Below are 12,687 nucleotides of genomic sequence, written 5' to 3' on the forward strand. Positions count from 1 at the left end.
TGTTGCCCCCAAATCCATATTGTGGGCTCCTGTAATGTCCCCTTTCTGGATTTACCATAATTCAGCCCTGGGACATCAATTTTAAACTGAAATAAGAATTGTAATATACTAATTAACATAACTTAATATAAACTTAATATATTTCATTATAATGTTGAATTTAAAATTTAAAAATAATTTAGAGAGTAGAACTTATCTTGGTAGATTCCTTTAGTTTGTGCTGATCCTAAATATGGTAATATGTCTCCTCAAAATCTGATCATAAATGTGGCTATGACTTCTCAACCTTTTTGCTCTACATCATTGTGTCGTATATTCTTCCCTTACAAGTTGTGACACTATAATCAGTAATGAAGTATTGTGTCTTTTTCTAAATTTCACCGTCTTTTCCTAAATTTCACCATCTTATATAAACATAAACATAATCACATCTCTGACTAATCGTGGCTTTTTATTAGTTTGATAAACTGCATCTCTTTACTATTAGTAAGACTATTTCTGCTATATCTGATATTAGTTGTGCTAGGTGATCTGGATATTCAATCTGACACTGGCCTTCATCTGATTTAATATTGGAGAATATGCTGCGAATGTCTTTCCATCACCTGGAGTGATTTATTGTTATTTCTGATTTACACTTGAGTATAAGCAAGTATATATGTATGATGCTAACTTCTCCTAACAATGAATTCCTATTTTTCCATTCAATCCATAATATATATATCTTGTAACCTGAATGGCTGCATCTCTTGACTATAAGAGACATTTATTTCCCTAATCGTGACTCTTCACACAGATCGCATCTGATAATGATTATTGTATTCCCTTAATCATGATCGATATCATCATTTAGATGGAAATCGATGATACATACTTAACGATTATTAATTTAGTCTTGACTATATACTTATCATTATCGTAGCTGTGTTTAAACACTTCATTATTATAACGATTCAAGTTGAGGATTCGTTGTTTGCCCTTAATCTATAATACCTGCGTGGGTATTACGTTCTGGTTCAATTTGATCATATCCAATTCTTGGAAGCATTGTTATCACTGATTCTCCTTAATCATTATTTTGAGTCCTAATCGATCTTCATACTAGGTGTCGGTTTGCCTCCTTGTGTGTAATAGCTTAATTGCCATTCAATATAGAATCACTGTTCCCTTGGTAGACTCTTTCTTTATATACAATCTCTACATAGCTGATTGTATTGCCAAGTATGAAGATTATGTCTTAATATGATTAATGGCATTAATACTGTATTTGCCCTCACATAATATCAGAATCTCTTTAGAAATTATCGCAGACTATGGTCAAAGGAATTGGCCCCCTTAAAACAGTATTTGTGTAGCATATCTTTTGTATAATGGGTCGTTCATGAGCCTTAGGCATTACACCCCATCTTTCCTCTTTGCTACGTAGTTTCCCTTGTATGTTTTTGTTGCAAAGGCAGACAAATCTGACATGTGTCAGATTTGGTCTGTCACTGTGTTTCTTTAATAATTATTTAATAGTAATTAATATTGATTGCAAATTAATATTTTATTTAATAATTGGTTATTAGAAAGATAAATGGTATTTAATTGTTGTTTGTAACTAGGTAAAAATGGGTTCGGATTGCCTTAAGGCAACATCTGAACCCATATAGGACTGGGTCCTATCCTAAAGGGGTAACGTGCCCCCAAGTTGAGCTCAGCCCTATACCTCCACACCACCCTAAATACTCCACACCACAATAAATAAATTGGCGCCAAAAGAGGGAGGCCGGCTTGGATTTAATAAAGGCTAAGGACTCGTATAAATAAAGGTTAAATTGCAAATGCAAATACAATTCAGTTATCCATGAAATCAGCGAATTAGCTCTGCAAACAAGAGTTGCGAAATCACCAAAGAAGGTTGTGCGAATTTGTCCAAGGATTGGGCGAACTTATTCAAGAGGATATAGGGCATTTTGGTGCAGTCTTGAAGCATGCAAAAAGGGCAGATCTGATATATAAAGATCAGATTCAGAAAAACAAGCTAAGTATTGTATTTGTGCAATAAGAGTGAATACATTATCTGACCTGTGGGTCTTTAATGCTGGGTTTTTCCTCCTTGGAGGTTTTCCCAGGGTATTTGTGTTTGTCTCTTGGTTCCTTGTTTCATTCTTGAATTTACTTGATTATAGTTTACTAAATTACAAATCTGATTAATAAACTAGGGCATGATTAAATGTTACAAATCTGATTACTGATCTAGGGCACAAATTTAACATGGTATCAGAGCTAAGGTTATACTAACCCTCAGATTTCAGTAAGCTCTTACCTTCAGGTTGTTGTTTGTCTTTTATTAAGATAATGACAGGGGTGAAGTTAGAGGGCATCACCGGGTCCTCATCGAGGAGTCATTCTTTAATTCATTAAAGATTGTGGAGATTTGAGTGAAGAATCAAAGAAGGAATTAACTGATATTTCTCCTTTCAGATTTTCAAATCTCTGGAATGCAAAGTGTATACTGTGGAGTTATTACCTTATTCAGACCTTCAGAGTTGTTGATTTTCAGAATTGGTCTAAACCCTAGATTGGTATATATTTCATGATTCTTAACCCTTGATGTGATCCGATCCAATTTTAATAATGATTGAATCTTTGATGGTATGGTAGATTTATTTTGCTACTAGACATGCAACTACTATTTTGTATTGCTAACAAAATCAGTTGTATTCCCACCAATCTTCAAACCCTAGCTAATTGTGCTATGGCACATCAAGAGGAGATTGCGAATTATGGCCTTTTGAAGATAGACTGCAAAGATAGTTTCTTCTGGGGAAGCTTTCGGTTCCAGTGTCAGTGATATCTAAACATCAATAGGTGTATTTTTCTTAATTCTTTATTAACTTTGTGATGAGAGACTTTATGATAATTGAAGGTTAAGTATTCCTGTTGAATAACTTTGTCAATTTGTTTATATGGGGTTTCTTTGTCAAGTTGTAATAATAAGGGTTTCATTATCAATATTTGCTTGTTATGGGTTTGTGCTTACATAGTTTTGTAAAAACCCCTGTTGGGTTGTGTGAAAGGAAAATGATATTCTCTTTGAATTAACCCATGTTGGGCCAATCATGTTTTGAGGTTCCCTGTGTCAGGTGTTTATCCTTGTAGGTCTATAAGCAAGTTTGTGCCTGTGTTATCCCAAGTTACCATCTTTATATCATCCCTGTTGCATTCAAGCTCATGTCATTAAATGTTGTGACAAATGCAGTTTTATTATGTGTTAGTTATCTGTTAAAATAACTGCATGACAGGTTGCTTTCAGTTAATTGGTTATGATGATGCTCTTTCCTACATAGTAGAAGTTAGAATGTATTGTTGTAAATAGCATATGTAGGAAGAGTGAAAGATGATCAAGTCAGTGGTCTCCTTCTGTGATTAGCGTTGAGATCTCTTCAGGCTGAGGTAAGCATTTTACTCATTAACTTCTTCTACTTCCACCAAAGCTAAATATAATTAGGATCTTGTTCAGCAAAGTATGAAGATTCTGTTCTACTTGATATTTATCAATCATATGTATGTAGTCATACTATATCTTGTGATTGGGTTTCTAAGAAATCTCAATTTCAGTTGTTTAGTTTGAAAGATGATTTGGCTTATGTGTTTTGCTTGCTTGAATAAGTATATAAGGATCCTTTCAGGCATGGTTATTTGGATGGGAACTAGGTTGTATCTCAGCCTCTTGGGGTTAAAGATGAAGGTTTTCTGAAAATTCACCTTGCAGAAGGTGAAATTAAGAGAAAAGCAAGTAGCATCTTCAGTGTTATATTATTTCTGATTCCTTTATTGATTTTTATTTGATTAAGGATTAAGAGGGAGTCCTATCTTCAATAAAGACTTAGTATTTAAAGAATTGACAATCATTTGTTAAGTCTAGGGTTTTGTAAAGTTCTAACTTCCTTTCTTAAAGTATTTTGGTTTTTGATGTGATGATTTAACTCTATTCTCATTCTTTGGAATATAAGGAATAATTAGCGCAAGGATCTAAATTTATTGTCTTCTAGGATTAGAAATATGTCAAGTATCTAACCAAATTATTCCAAGTCAAGTATACTTTTGATATTTAGAATAATGGATTGTAAACCTTTATGAAAAATAACATAAAGATTGAGGATGTCTGTAGCAAAGTCTGATTTTGCAGATTCATCTGAAGACAAGCAACTGATTGGTGGATGCCTCAGCTAATTCATGATCAAGGTTGAAGCATGTTGTTGCTGCCAAGCATATCTTGTTGCATTTTGAAAATCTCAAATGATTGTGAGCAGAAGACTGTAATCACCTCAGAAGGCTAACTCAGATTCTGAAGTGTCTCAGATAAGGGAAGTCACTTCAATCTCTTGTTGTAACTTGGATACCCTATGATCTCTTAGGACTATAGCAAAACAGTCCTCAGTCACACTGAGTACTGCTGAAGCTGAATTCATTGGAGCATGAACTGTATCAAGGAAATTGTGTGGTTTTTCAAATTCTTGTTGAATGCTTTCTTATAATTATTTATTATCAAAGTCGTATAGAGATACCAGAAAATTCAGTGTCTTATGGCAGGATAATCTTGTGTTGCAAATGTTCTCACCAAGTCTTTTGAAGCTTGAGTACTTCAGAAGATAGACTTGGAGCTGTGAAGAACACCGCCTTGATTGAGAAGGAGTCTCAACCTCAATGATGCGTTGTGTTTCATCAACTACCCTCTGCGGCTAATGTAAGGTGGTAGTGTAATCTTCTCAAGGAGAAGAGTAATTGTTACCATCCTCTTCGGGCAATGTAAGATGGTAGAAAAGATGGATTTTCATCCTATGCTTGTGTGCTGGATGGAAAGTGTACTAGATAGAAGATTATGTTTATTCATTCTTTGCTTGTGTGCAAAATGGAGGACTATGGCTTATGTAACTTCATTCTATGCTTGTGAGCAAGATGAAAGATTATGATTTTTTGATGTTACATTTTTCTTTGGGAGAAGATTGAGGTAAAGGTAATGCATTCTTCTCTGGGAGAAGATTAAGGAGAATACTCGTGTGCAAATAAAGTTGGTGCTGCAATCTTCTCTGAGAGAAGATTGAAATGGAAGCTCTTTATCATTCTTAGTAGGCAATGAATGGTGTATATGCGTGATAGATATCATGAAAAGAGTCTATGATGAGCATATATATACTTGTGTTTGTATTCATGTCTTGCAGGTGTACATGATAAAGTTCAGGATTCATCCTCTACAAGCAAGGCAAGATGAATATTATAAAAGGATCCATGATGAGTTACCATTATGTGATTTGGTTACTTATCACTTATGGTTACTGGCTACTTGTTGTGATCCTCTCTAATGAGTGCTGGCTGAGTTCAGATTATAGATTGCACAATGAATGTATCAGGAAAAGTACTTCGGGTATCTGCTTCAACTTGGGCTCTGCAGTGATCTCTTGGGTATGTAGAAAGCAATCTTCCGTAGCATTGAACACTGCAGAAGCTGAGTACATTGCAGCATCTGTTGCAACCAGAGAAGTAGTGTGGCTTCGCAAACTCGTTGGATTATTTGGTCAAGCTAGTGGTCCTACCACCATTCATTGTGATAATCAAAGATGTATAAAGATGTCCGTAAATCCTGTGTTCCATGACCGGTCCAAACATGTGGAAACACTATCACTTCATTCGGGATATGGTGCAAAGAGGCACCATTCAACTAAAGTACATTAGCACGGATGAATAAGTTGCGGACATCCTTACCAAACCCTTATCCAGAGTGAAGTTCGAATACTTCAGAGATAGACTTGGTATTGTGGAAAACGGAACTCTGATTGAGAGGGACCTCGAATCTCAGTGACTCTATCTGCAGCACTTTGATCATTCTTTGCTTGTGTGCAAGAATGAATTGTGTCCAATCTATGCTTGTGTGCTAGATGGAAAATTGTAATTATGTAAAGACCCATTTGTGTATTACACTTTCTATGCTTGTGTGCTAGAACCATCCTATGCTTGTGTGCTAGGTGGAAGATGTAATTCTATGCTTGTGTGCTAGATGGAACTCTAAAGGTTCAGATTATGTATTCTCTTCTTCCCTAGTTAAGAGGGAGTGTTGTTTGTAACTAGGTAAAAATGGGTTCGGATTGCCTTGAGGCAACATCCGAACCCATATAGGACTGGGTCCTATCCTAAAGGGGTAACGTGCCCCCAAGTTGAGCCCAGCCCTATACCTCCACGCCACCCTAAATACTCCACGCCACAATAAATAAATTGGCGCCAAAAGAGGGAGGCCGACTTGGATTTAATAAAGGCTAAGGACTCATATAAATAAAGGTTAAATTGCAAATGCAAATACAATTCAGTTATCCATGAAATCAGCGAATTAGCTCTGCAAACAAGAGGTGCGAAATCACCAAAGAAGGTTGTGCGAATTTGTCCAAGGATTGGGCGAACTTATTCAAGAGGATATAGGGCATTTTGGTGCAGTCTTGAAGCATGCAAAAAGGGCAGATTTGATATATAAAGATCAGATTCAGAAAAGCAAGCTAAGTATTGTATTTGTGCAATAAGAGTGAATACATAATCTGACCTGTGGGTCTTTAATGCTGGGTTTTTCCTCCTTGGAGGTTTTCCCAGGTTATTTGTGTTTGTCTCTTGGTTCCTTGTTTCATTCTTGAATTTACTTGATCATAGTTTACTAAATTACAAATCTGATTAATAAACCAGTACATGATTAAATGTTACAAATCTGATTACTGATCTAGGGCACGAATTTAACATTAATAATTTATTATTATAGAGATAAATGGTATTTAATAATTTATTATTATAAAGATAAATGGTTATTAATTAATAATATAGCTGATAGAAATAAATGGATGATTAATCAGTACTAACTACATGTATTGATATTTAATTTAATTTAATTTTTATGTTTATTCTTTTGTATTTTAATTTTATTATTATTATTTATTATTAAATTATATTTCAAAGTGGAGACATCACAGTCTCCCCTCCTTGGAGATGCTTGCCCTCAAGCATCTTAAATTTATCATGAATGTCCTTGACTTGAACCCTTAGTGAAGATTTGTAGGGATAACCTGTAGTTACATTATGAACCACATATGCAAAGATAAACATATATATATATGTTCCTTTGTAAGAATTAAACAACTACATCATCAATAATATAAGCATGTTAGACTTTGGGAGGAAGAGAGGGGATGGGTTTGCTAAGAGCCATTTTCCCATCAAGGCCTCATTTCCTTAAGCACTTGCCATCTTGTGAAGTTGGGGGGAGAATGTCAATACTTTGTTGCATCTCAGGCCCACAACATAGGATCTGTGAAGCTGGGGGGAGAACGTCAACTCTTTGTCGCATCTCAGGCCCACAACACAAGATCTGTGAAGCTGGGGGGAGAATGTCAACTCTTTGTCGTATCTCAGGCTCACAATACAAGATCTGTGAAGTTGGGGGGAAAATGTCAACTCTTTGTTGCATCTCAGGCCCACAACACAAGATCTGTGAAGCTGGGGGGAGAATGTCAACCTTTGTTGCATCTCAAGCCCACAACGCAAGATTTGTGAAGCTGGGGGGAGAATGCCAACATTTTGTTGCATCTCAAGCCCACAACACAAGATGGGTTTCATACTATAAATCTTTGTGCATTTCCTTTTGCCATTTTATGAAATTGGGGGGAGAATGTAGCCAGGTTAAATGACTCTATACGAGCCCCTCGGAACCTCTTAGCTCACTCTCAAGCCCACTCCACAATATGGATTTCATGTGTGCATCTGATTACAACAGAAATCTTGCTTTTCTTTGTCTCCTCCACCTGTGCTAGTTTCAATTTTGGGGCTTGCAAAGAAGCATGGTGTTATGAATTATCGCTAAATTGGAATTGATCCCTCTGCTCTGGTTTCCCTTTTTTTTCAGCAATTATAAAATTCCCATGAGTGCATGTTGGATTCGTGACTCTTGCAAAGTGTGTCTTCTTTGTTTTTGAAGGGATTTAAGTATATTTTTCATTTGCTGAGTTGCTGAATCCTAGTCAAAATTGTGTATACTGTGTTTTTGTGAGTCATGAGTTATTGAAATATTGTCTCTAGCTTCCTAAAGAATGTACAAAGGCACATCGGAAAATCTTTACCTCCCAGAGACAGGAAGAAAGTGTATAGAAGAATGGTAATGGCATGACAAAGACAATTTAATAAGAATGGTAAGTAGTATCCAAGGCTTCAGGCTCCAGTAAGTTTGGTTGACTTGTGATGAAGAAGAATGTTCCCACGCCCTCAAAATGCTAAGAGCCCCATAATCTAGAGTAAAAGGAAAACATGAAGTTTTAATCCAAGAATTGAAGAAGTACTTTGGTATGAGAAAGGTTTTGTGGGGTTTAGTAGATTTCCAAAGTCACAAATGGTGGAAACTACATGTATATTTTCCAAAGGTTTGAAAGCTTTGCATTTGAGGGACACAGTGATTTATTCCAAAGAATAACACAAAATTCCAGATGGCTTTAAAATGGGATGATGTCAGAATACTCAAGAAAGCTTCACCAAATGTCCAAACAAGCTCCTTAATGAAGCAGATATGACCATTTTTTCAGAAGTAAAACCTCTGGAGATCAAATGAAGTGCGTGCCTAAATTCATGCGATGTGTTCTGTATTGGATTCTTTATGAATGCCACAAAGTTTAAAAGTAGCTGTATATGTGGCATCTCTTATGTTCTCTGATTTAAATTTATAGTTTACAATTTCATTTTTAATTGAGATGCATGACAAAAGGAGTTTCACAGAAGTTATTAAAATTGTTGAAGAAGTATATAGTGATATGTATTTTAGGGGATCTTGACAAGTTTAGAATTCTCACATTAAGTGGTGGCTAAATGTCAATTACAATTATTGGGAGTTGTTGAAGTATACAACAATATGTATTTTAGGTGGTCTTCACGAGTTCTAATAGAATATTAAAATAACGGTAATTTTAGTATTAATGCTCAATAGTGTATATTCTATTTTAGTCAGATCGTCTTCGATCTTCTTGGCAGTTTTCTTATTAAAAACTTGCTATTCTTGTAAATATCCTTGTATTATTTATGAGCGTCTTGCTCATTCTGATATTGAATCAATTCTTTGAAATCCATTGCGTGTCTCGCATTGTTTTTAAGTTCAACAATGTCAAATTGAGTTTTCTGGTTAAATCTTTAATAGAAAATGTGATCAGTTGCAAATGAAGCTGCAAAATTTTATTCAGATAATATTGTCCTTTTTCTTCATTCAAAACGTCTCATATTTATAGGATTTTTCATATCCTATTATTTAGGAAACAATATTTCCAAATAGACCGAGTTGTTTTAACAACTCAACTTACGACCACTAATAAAACAACCTATTAAACAAATTATATGACTAATAATAATATTAAGTTGTTTCTCAACAACTTAATATTAATATCACACATTAATCAACACCCCCCTAAATATTTTATGCTTAATTATTTATGCATTGTATGATGCATTATTACCACCTATGTGAACACTAATTCCCAACACTCCCCCTTAGTGTGAACATGGGGTGAGAGTACATTGATGACCACACAGTAGCTCACCAAACACTATAAAGATAAGAGTAGGGACACACACATCTACTCATGTCAAGCAATAGTGGAACTAGCCTCACTACGCTTAGTGCTTTCATCCAAGGATAGGGACAGACACATCTATTCATGGATCCAAGGATAGGGACGGACATGTCTATCCAAGGTCTTACATCAGTTTTGGATAGGGACAAACACATCTTACCCAAACAAGGTCATGAACAGGGACATACACTTCTGCTCACAACAATTATGATTGGGGACAAACACATCCAATCATAATCACCAACTCTTGTGATTGGGAACAAACACATCCAGTCAGCTTGTGAATGGGGACAAACACATCCATTCACAAACAACCAACAATAGTGATTGGGGACAAACACATCCAACGACTTACATCATCTTGTGAATGGGGATAAACACATCCATCCACAACTTACAAAGCTTGAGAAGCAAGTCTTTGTTGTCGCGTATGCAACCACCATTTGAGATCATTGGCACTCTAATCACAGATGATATGAGACGGTTGCCGCTGCCACCGAGAAACCGATCTTGGCTTTAGTCATTTTGGCACAAGTTGTTTTGTCACTAATGCAGTTTCACGACCCCATCGCTAGTGACTGACGAGAGCTCGCTAGATGTCCTCCAGCCTCCGGTGCCTCCATCCTCTAGTTGATTTGCTACTTGATTAGCAAATTTGGCTTTTGTGGCTCATTTTGTTAGTTATGAGAAAAGAATCCTCCCCTTGGTGTGAACTTCTTAGGAGTGTTGGGTACCATCGATCATGCACTCCAATTGAGATAGTTTTCATTTTTTTTTTTTTGACAGTTTGAATTTTTGGCATACATTCTTTTGATGACATGATAATTCATGACTCATACATAGAAGAGGAAAAAATGGACCCTATTCTAAAAACGACACAACTTGACTTGATACACAATATCTCTATAAATACTAATAAGATATCTTGCAAAAAAATAAAAAATCACTAATTTAAATGACTCAATTCAATACTAATTGACTTAATTACAAAGACACAACTTGACACCTAAGCCTAATACAAAAAATTCTTAATATTCGGATCAATACAAGTATTTGATTAATGTCCCTATTACCAATTAATCATTGAACACTCTGTTCATCCAAATCATATAATACTGACTATACTGTTATCAATCCAAGTCAATAGACATAACAGTTAAAGAAGCCAAAGGTAGATTGATAACCTGAGACTTTGAAATACTCATAACTTTCATAATTGTTCTATTTTCCACAGTTCGGATGTGCTCTTAATAAATGGATTCACTTAAATGTCCTTTGACAAATACCTTGTAACTATCTGTCATTTGAGTTCATGGGAGACAAGTGTATATCGAACGGAAACTAAGCATGGGCAAATGGAGGTTGTGGCTCCCTCTGCATTGACTGAATATTTTCAACCAGAATTGGGCTTTGGTCTTGTGTTCTAGACGTTATGCTAAATTGCTCCAGTACCTATTAAGCAAATCAATTCAATATCTTGTCATCTCCGTGGTTGATGAGCTTCTCCATGTTTTAAGGCTCCAATGCCACCACTCCTCCAGGCTTCCGTTCTCAATCAGCTTGAACATGAATATCTACTATTTGCCACATAGGTTAAAACTCCTCCTGCGAAGTAAATCCACTCTAGGGCATCGATATCAATACGTTTGGAGGGGATTAAACAGGGATTCCTCCTTTGCCACAAGATCTCTTTACAATAACCTAACACATACATGATGGTCTTAATCCTTGGCATAATATTTTTCGGTATGATGAGATTATTCAACATTGATAAGACACGTCTTATCAACAATGACTCAACCTTTAGCACACCGATCTCCTCTAACCTGTGCTTCCTTTTTCTTTGCGATAATCCCAATGATAGGCACAAAGAATATTGAAATCTACTTCTCCATGACAGTTGCCTGCTCTGATACTATAATAGAAAACGTGATCAGTTGCAAATGAAGCTGCAAAAATTTATTCAGATAATATTGCCCTTTTTCTTCATTCAAAACATCTCATATTTATAGGATTTGTCATATCCTATTATTTAGGAAACAATATTCCCAAATAGACCGAGTTGTTTTAACAATTCAACTTATGACCACTAATAAAACAACCTATTAAACAAACTATATGACTAATAATAATATTAAGCTGTTTCTCAACAACTTAATATTAATATCACACATTAATCAACACCCCCTAAATATTTTATTCTTAATTATTTATGCATTGTATGATGCAATATTACCACCTATGTGAACACTAATTCCCAACAATCTTATGCTAGAAGAAAGCAAAGAATCTTTTTTCATGTTTTATCACTTATGTGAAGTGCACCATGCGACACTCTGGGAGAGAGGCCCTTGCAAGACTTGCAAGACACAGCATGAGGGAATTTTTTATAGGAAAAGTACAATGTTTCAAAAACATTGTTATTGCATATAAACGAGGTTATTGTGCTTGCCATCCATTGCATCCTTACAAAGCTGATATATAATGTAGTCAAAATATAAGTCCTACAGGAGCAGAGAACTCAGGTTGGATGAGCATCAAAAATTGCATGCAATTTAGAGGGTTCATGACAGCAAAACTCCTAAAACAGTGTTGCCTTGACCTTGTTATATGAAGTTGAGAAGTCTTATTCCTGTAGCTTGTGTATTTGTCTATAGTGGACTCTATACTATTTGTTAATTGTAGTATCTCGAGTGAGGAGATGCTTAATATTGAGGTGTTTAGTCTTAATAAACAGTTTGTTCCTCGATATTGGAATAGACAGTGGGTGATTATTTTATATTCCCCCTTTTGATGTTGCTGAGTGTTAAGGGCTTTTATTTGTCTTTTCATCATTTTATGGTATAACTTTATCCATGTAATGGATAATGTCCAAGGTCCAGGATAGGAAGATCTGGGCCTCTGAGCTTAGTCTTACAGGTCAGGTTCAAAAATATCTGCAGCTTTGTCAATGAAGTGTAGAGCATTTGCTGGCTTGATTTGCAGCAACTCTTCATAATTCATTTTGTTCTTGTTTACAAGCACTTAATCAATAGGGTGTAACTACTAACTTCCTATACAT

General features: G+C 35.6%; 1 protein-coding gene across 3 annotated transcripts in view; it reads left to right on the plus strand.

Annotated features, from left to right (window-relative positions):
• The window catches only part of LOC131041701 (uncharacterized), an 82,191-nt gene that overhangs the window by 36,822 nt on the left and 32,682 nt on the right, over nt 1-12,687 (plus strand). The window lies entirely within an intron of this gene.

The sequence above is a fragment of the Cryptomeria japonica genome, chromosome 11 (genome assembly GCF_030272615.1).
Source record: "Cryptomeria japonica chromosome 11, Sugi_1.0, whole genome shotgun sequence".
NCBI classification, from domain to species: Eukaryota; Viridiplantae; Streptophyta; class Pinopsida; order Cupressales; family Cupressaceae; genus Cryptomeria; species Cryptomeria japonica.